Consider the following 8,434-nt stretch of genomic DNA (forward strand, 5'->3'; position numbering starts at 1 on the left):
TGATGCCTTGGAGAGAATTCTACCTATAGGAAGCCTGCCTTGCCTTAGTCTCTTCATCAGACTTTCAGGGACTTCAGCTACGGTCCCTGCCTCATTGTACCACTGAGGTAGCTTGCCTATGAAATGAGCTGAGGACCTGGCCTCAAAGAAAATAGAGAAACTGGAGTAGAGAGAAGGAGGACCATTGCCCCAGTGCATGCCTGATGCTCACCCATTCCCCTTCCTCTCTACACCCACAGTCATCAGAGCCTTCCTCCCAACAAAAGTCCCAAAAGCTCACCCGCATTGAGCTTGTGTCTACTCCCATCGCCTAATGGTCTGGTCAAATAATAAGGCACTTCAACTTTCCCACCAACCAGATCAGAAAACAAGACTGTTCCTCAGTCTCCACACTGCAACTGAACCAAGTTCCACAATATCTTCAGTCAGAATCCTCTCTCAGAAATCTTCCTTGCACTCAAGTTTTAGCCCTTAGGGGTCATGGAACCCAAGCTCCTTGCTGTTATAGAAGCCCAGAGACAAGCAAGGACTTGGCCAGGGTCATACAGCAAAGGCCAGAACCCCAGGCCCCATGGGCAGAGGGAACAGGTATTGTCACCCCTAAAGCCATGCCTTTTCTTTCTTTTATTCTCCCTCCTCCACCTCAGGAAAACAGTAAGAAGTCTGGTTAGAACCTACTCAGACCTGAGCTTCTGCCTCCCTGATCTTATTTCTAACCTATGGTATAGAGCAGAGTAGTGGAGTGGATGTCAGGTAATAGAGATTGTTTCACCATTTAAGACAGGTACATAGTAACCTGTCCAGAGTAACCTAAGGTCCAGATCAGTTAGGCAACATGTACAAGGACACACAGAGAAGCAGAAGCAGTTCCAAGACCAGATCCTGGAATCCTGTCTCCAGCAGCTCAAGTTCAGGCCCCACTGTGCCTAATCTTCCTCGAATGGCCAGGGTCACCACTATACCCACTCTGACTGATGAAAAGGGCGCCAGATTAGTCCACATCCACAGCCTCCCTCCCAGGTCAGATTCCTGACTACAGGGTAAAGAGTTGAACCCAGAAGCATCTCCAGCTCAGACAGTGAGTTTCGTCCTTTCCACTGCAGCTTTGCTCCAAGGATCTTGCCTGCAGCATTGTCCATTCTTCAGAAGGGCCAGGAAGATGGGGGGTACAGTTTCCACATATTTCTTGGAATCCTCTTTGTCCCCACTGGTTGCATGTCCACCGAGACAAGGGTATCTGTGACCAGATCACCACTAGCAAGAAATTTAATAACTAAGGAACTGATGGAGAAAGTATGGGACCAACAGGCTGATGGTTTCACTGACTGACCTGCTGAGTAGCTGGCAGGATGACTGACTGGACTGTCGAGAAGGCTGCTGGAGGTGTTCCGGGCACGGCTAACCTATCAGCCTCGGTCCCCGCCTCCACTCGCTTCTCACGGACTCATCACGAAGCCTCACCCGCCATCAACAGGTCCTGGAGCCAAAGGACTCAGAGAAGCAGGCCCATGCTTGCCCCAGAGGTTTTCAAATCCCTAAGTGGTTCAGAGGCGCCACCGCAAGCCCATGCCCTCGAGGGAAACAGTGGCCTTGAGAATTGTACTGTGGGCGTGGCTAAGGGTAGGGCACTGGCTCTGGCGGTAGCTGGAAGGGACCAGGCGTGGTGCTCTGGTAAAACGGCTTTGGGACTGTAACCCCTCTTCCTAGCTTTCCTTTGCTGATCCCCTGGGCCATCTCCTCCTCCCCTACTGGAGTGGACGGGTCCCCCTTGTGAGCCTAAAACATGCTGCAACCCTCTGCACTGATCTGATCGGGTGAAAGAAGTTCCTAGCTTTCTCCTAAAATCTCCATGGCCACCTGGGCATTCCCGAGGGCTCCAAGGACACTTTGGGTGCTAGGCATATGGCAGAGCAGGATAGGAGTCAAAACTCCAGCATTTCCCAGAAATCCTGAGTACCGCACAAAGTCTGGAGTCCTGAGTGACAGATGGCGAGTTGAGTCTGTGAAATTTGTATTGTTTCTACAGCCCAGAGTTAGCTCTAGCCTCCACTATCTCCTTCTTCCTCTGTTGCCGGTCCTCATTTACCAGTCTGAAATAGGGTGATCATAGCAAGCCCCTAGGGGGCAGCAAAGGCCTGGAGTTGGTACAGAATAACCTCTGCCATGCTAAACCCAGAAAAGATGGAGCCTTTCACAGAAAGAACAGAGATCTTGACTTTATGAAGTAATTTTAACCCTGCCCCAGGGGAAAAAGAAACAAGGTAGAGAGAGCGAGGCTGAGAAAGGGGGGCCTTAGGATGTGATAATTTGGAATACAGGTGTACTCATACCTGATCATGTGATTTTTTCCAGGTTTTTCATTTCTCTAGGGCTGTGTGTGTGTGTGTGTGTGTGTGTGTGTGTTACCAGGAATCGAACTCAGGACCTTGCCAGACAGGCGCTTATCCCCAACCTTAGGGCTGTTTTCTTAACTGTAAAATTAGGAACAAGGATACTTATTTCACAGAATGCTCTGAAGGTTCACTGAGATTCTGCACGGAAATCACTTAGCACAGTGCCTGACATATGCCCACATTAATAAATGTAAAATAACATTTCACAGGCTGCCAAAACCACGCCTAACATCTGAGCATAATGTCTCTTGACCTTTGTGTCAACTTGGCTGGATTACAAGCCCCAGTTACTCTATCAATACTTTCAGTATTTTTAGATGTAAATAATGTCTATTATTCATGATTTTAAACAATAAAAGACATCCTAGACAGTCTAGGTGAGTCTGATGCAATCACTTGGAAAGGTCTTAAAAATCAGGGTTGAGTTGTCCATGTAGGAGAAAAAAAAAAATCTACCCATGTACATTAGTTTCAGTTCTTGGCTCTTGACTGTGCTAAGTGATTCCAGACACACCTAGACAGTCTCATAATCCCTCAAATCACCTCCTTGCAATAAATCTCTTACTGTGTATCTCCTACTAGTACTGTTTCCTCTGGCTAAGTCATGAAGCATACATTGAGAAAGCAGCATGTGCGCATTTGGCAGACATAGGGTTTTATCTTTATTTACTCCTGCATAACCCCTAGACCTTTTGGGCTGTAATAATTGGAGGTTAGAAAAACCATGGTTGCTTATTGGTGGGGCTGGGAATGAAGCTATGAAATAGACAAAAACATACAACCCCTTCTATCACCTGTCTCCTAGACCTTGATCTTGTGGATGTACCATGGATGTTTGTTACCAGCCTTTATCGACAGCTGTCCTCAGCCCAAGGGAGGCCAGGTTCATTCTCTTCCTCCAGTAATGGGTGTAGGATTGAAAATGAAATCTATGAACCATGTATGCTGTTTCCCTAAGAGCCAGCTGGTGAGGAGGAGGTCTTCTTCAGCAACCAGCTGGTCTACAAGCCCCTGTACCCTCTCTCTTACCTCCCTTCCATCAGACTGTGTGTCATGCACAAACCCACACTTTTGCCCTCCTGCCCTAATTCTAACAATCACATTCATCGACTACATTCTATGATGAGATACTATGCCAAGGCCTTTCTTTATTCATCTCATAAAAAAAAAAAAAAAACAACTATGTGACAGTCATTGCCCATTTTTTAGACAAGGAAGCTGAGGCGCCAAGCCATGCTCTTGGCCTTTTACCGCTTCTTCCTCTTGAAAACTGAACTGCCCCAGGTAGAACCTTCAAGATATACTGAACTCAGCAGTAGAGAGAAAGTGGCTCTTTCCCAAGTGACACTCTCCCAAGTGACACTCTCCCAAGCTAAGAGGTCTCATGACTTCTAAGACTCAGCTATTTACTCCTAAGCCCCTGAGGTGATGATGAAAGATAAGGTGTGGCTGACCTAAAAGGACTGAGAGCTTTAAGTCATTCAGTTCTTTTCCCTCTTATCAGTAGGAAAATGGGGAGACAGAAAAAAATATTCTGCCAGGAAAACAGTGAGCTGATGAGTCAGTAAATTCAAGCGTGAGAGCTAGTGCTGCCATGGAGCCCATAGCAAGCTCTTCAATCCATCTAGCCCTTGGTTTTCTCATTTGCAAAATGAGCCAGTGAGGAGACACACACACACGCTCGCACGCGCGCGCGCACACACACACACAAAATGATAAAAGAGCTAATGTGCAATGGCACTCCTTTTTCTCTCCACCTTTAAAGGAGAGGGAGAGTTGGTGAAAGCAAAGGCCTCATGTTCCAAACAGCAGAGATTTCTATTATTGCTACACATACCTCCCCATCTTCTCCCAAAATAACACAAACAAAAACCTGCTCTTCTCGGGGCACAACATTTGCGGGAGCACTTCCTTTCAAGGCTGTCCTGAGAATGCGCACCTTCTTAAATGTTGCCCCAGGCAGGCTTTCCTCTCCTTCATCTGAGAGAACAGCCTTCACTCCTGTACCCTAGATCACTTGGGTATCAGCCCATCTTTCCTTATACAGTCCTTCAGCAAATTGTCAGCTTTGCCACCCAAACATATCTACTCTGTCCCTCCATCTCACAGCCACCACCCAAGACTTCAGCACCCAAACTCCCTCCTTGACAAACTATTCTCCCACATGGTAGCCAAGGTGAGATTTTTAACAGGGCAAACAGGATTCTATCTCTGGTGCTTAAAACCCATCTATAGAGCTTCGCAGTGCTGGGAAGTTGGAGGCCAAAGCTTTAGCCTAGAACCTTGTAAGACATTGCCCTGCTGTCTCTCAACCTTCATCTTGAATTCCACTCTCTTCGGCTCTCTACTTGTGATTCCTATTTTTTTTTTTTTTAATGTATTTGGTGCAGTATGCAGCTCAGACTCATTGATCCTCCTGTTTTCAGCCTCCCTAGCACTGGGATTACAGGCATGTGCCTCCATGCTCAGACTTGATCCCCAGTTCGGCAAGCCCAAGGGTGGAGCTGGCGCAGCATGAAGTACTGGGGATCAAACCCCAGTCCCTGAACTTGCCTAGGCAGGAGTTTAGTCTGCTGAGCTATCTCACCAGTCATTCCTTTCTATTCTTGATACTCTGCTTGCTTCCTGTATACACACTGTTTCCTCTGACAATCTCCTCTTCAGCTGACCCCAACCCTTAGTAAATGGCCCTCCACAGGGAAGGCTCCTGGGCAGGAGACCCACAGTGTTTTTGATACCTTTTGTTAGACATGCCCCCGATACTGGGCACCTTCCCTTTGGAAACTACACTCAATCTATACCATAGCATACAGTTGGGTCACTCTGGAATTACCCTCATCCCATAATACACAAAGGACTCTGAGATCCATTAGGATAGGGACCAGAGGTGGTTTTACTCATCCTATCTCTGACAGGAGAGCTGAATCCATACTTGTTGGATGAGTCCCGGGTGAGGCAAACAGGCCAGGCATCTGCCTGATTATGAGCAGAGGACCATAGACCCTGGTTTGCTTGTCATTATTGCATAATAATAATAGTGCCCCTGTTCACTCTCAAGGAACCTAATTTGGTGACGTTATACAATCATTCCACTTACTAGAAAGGAAAAAGTGTTTGCCTCAGAGTCTCTACTCTTTTTCAGCCCTCCATTGCGTCTGACTTTTCCCCTCAAAAAAACTAATGATTTTTCTTGCTCCTGAGATGTATTTTGCCTCTTTTAACATTTTCCCAGCATTTTCCTCAAATCCCAGAAATGTACACAAATCCTGTTTGCCTTTTTCCCAGCAGAAGTGTCTTCTTGGAGGGTTGCCATGGTGATCAAATGATGTCACTATCCTGGTAACAGTTGCCAAGGATATGAGTGATGTCACTTCCAGGACAGGATTCCCATAGTAACCATCTCAGTGGAAAGGGGGGCAGGAAAGTAAAGAGGGTGGAGGGCGGATGCAGAAGGGACAAGTGTAAAGAGCGGAAGGAAGAGGGGTAGGGAGGAGAAATTCAGGGGGAGGATCAGGACCACCCCTGAGCAGTTGAAAATAATACAGAATCTCAGAAATGGAAAACTTCCCAGAGACCACCAAGAGCAAGAACCTCATTTTTATATAGGTGACTAAGAAGCCAGGACTTGCTTGAGATCACGCCACCAGTTTACAAATGATATTAGAGCCATACTCTCAGTAGATTTGGATGGGAAAATAATAGATTCCTTTCAGTCATTTCTTTCTTAAAATTCTGGCTTCAAGTCAATCAATTATTCATGAATTCAATAAACTCTTATTGTGAGTTGTGTGCCAAGCCTGAGGACGAAACTGAAAGACATTTTCTCTGACTTTTTGTTGTATCTTTCCCACTAACGTGTTAGTCCTATAAGAACAAGGCTCATGTCTGTCAGTTTTCCAAGGTATCAGCCAGCCACCCAATGTCTACCACATAATAGCAGCTCTCTGGGATTACTGAATGAACAAAGAGGGAATGGCAAATGTCATCGTGTGGTACTCATCTACAGTAACGGATCCCATAAAGGTTCACAGTAGCTACCAGGGACAGGATAGGATTTCAGATAATTTGGGTAAGGCAAAAGGAAACTACTTCAAAAGAGTAAGAATTTGAGCAAAAATGAGAGCAAACTGGACAAGGTGGATGCAGCTGGAGAGAGGTATCAATTGGTGGTGCTTTGGCCCATCTCCTCACTTACATCACTGCAGCACCTACCTACAGGTACCTCACTTCTGAAGTGCAGGAGCGCTGGGGATTATGAGAAACAAAGAAAGTTAAGGTTTCAATTGCAGGATACGATACACTTCGGAGCCAGGCTCCATGGTGCACAACTGTAATCCCAGCACTCAGGAGGCTGAAGCAGGAGGATCACTATGAGTTTGCGGTCACCTGTGCTATATAGTGAGTTTAAGACCAGCCTGAACTACACAGCAAGACCTTGTCTCAAAAACAAAACAAAAACAGAGAGGAAATATACAATAACCAATTTGGCAGAATAGGCAAACATAAAGGTAACCCTATAATTCCAGCACTAGGCAGCTGAGGCAGGAGGATTGCCATGACTGCAAGGACTCTCTGAGTACCTAGTGAGTTCAAGGTCAGCCTTAATTACACAGCAAGATCCTGTCTTAAATAAACCAAAAAGAAAGAAATGATAGTTTTCATCAAGCAGCCTAATGACTCAGCTTTTGAGAGGATGATTTAAATCCTACCATACTGTTGATGCTTGATGCTTGAATTATATAGAGTTCATGCTTGCCTGGTAGTTAGGAGGACTGAGAACTTTCTCAGTCTCTGTATTCCATGCAACTCCTACAAATATATGGGAAGAAGTGTGTGGAGGGACTGATGACCCAAATGCAACCTGCTTTACCTGAGAGATCCAAGAGCAATCCCAGGTTCAGGGATCACAAATGACTTAAAATAGCTATTAAGAATTCTAAACCTTAATAGCTCAAAGAAAGAGTCATGAAAAGACTTAAGGAGCTGCTGGAAATCTAAAGCAATAACATCAATTTAAATATACCTTTTCAAATTTCATTTCATTTCTAACTGAAAACATTAAAAGTGCTGAAAACAAGCTGGGGATGTGATTCATTGCTATGTCTAGCATGTGCACTGGGCTTCATCTCCAAAACCATACACACGCACGCGCGCGCGCGCACACACACACACACACACACACACACACAACCACAAGGCAGCGCGAGTGTCCCCAGAATGTGCTGTGTGACATCCTTTTTCCTAATCTCAACCCAAGTAACAGCATGGCACATTGTAAAGTACTGCTTTGGTTACTTTTCTCTGAGACGAAATACCCAATGCCCAAAATTAAGAAAGGAAAGGTTAATTTAGCTCAGTTTGTGGCGATTTCAGTCCATAATCAGCTGGCTTCAAGATGGGGGGCAGGACGGCACAGGGGCAACACTTCAAGGTGGCAGAAGACAGCAAAAGCAGTAAGAGCAAAAGCGGGGGAGTCTTTTTTCCTTCCTTATATCATATGTCTACAAACCCCACCCAGGGCAAGTGTAGCACTCACACCATAGTGGTGCCCTCCTCTTGCAGAGGATGAGGATACTTACAAAATGAGAACGCTGGCCTCCTGCTGGGTCACTTCATTAAGCTTCTCAAGTTGACACACTGTATCAACCATAGTACCATGAATAAGGATTTAAGGAATCTGAATACTATTCAAAGTTATTTTTGTTTACTTGGACTTGTTTCTCCTGCTATAACATTGAGATGACCCCTTCTTACATCTTTCATCAATTTATTCCAACTGGATGAACCTTAAGACATGATAAGTATGAAACTTGCTGGGCACCGTGGTACATGCCTGTAATCATAGCACTCAGAAGGCTAAGCAGAGGATTGCTACAAGGGCAAGACTTGCCTGGGAGATAGCTCAGTGGTCTAAGTGCCTGTCTGGCAAGCACAGGGACCCAGGTTCAATCCCCAGTACCTGGGGAGGCTGAGGTGGATCACTGCAAGTCTGAGCTCCACAGTGAGCTCCCAAAAGGGTAAAAGTTTAAAAAAAAAAAAAA

This window comes from Octodon degus, unplaced genomic scaffold (genome assembly GCF_000260255.1).
Source record: "Octodon degus isolate 3935 unplaced genomic scaffold, OctDeg1.0 scaffold00230, whole genome shotgun sequence".
Classification (NCBI taxonomy): Eukaryota; Metazoa; Chordata; class Mammalia; order Rodentia; family Octodontidae; genus Octodon; species Octodon degus.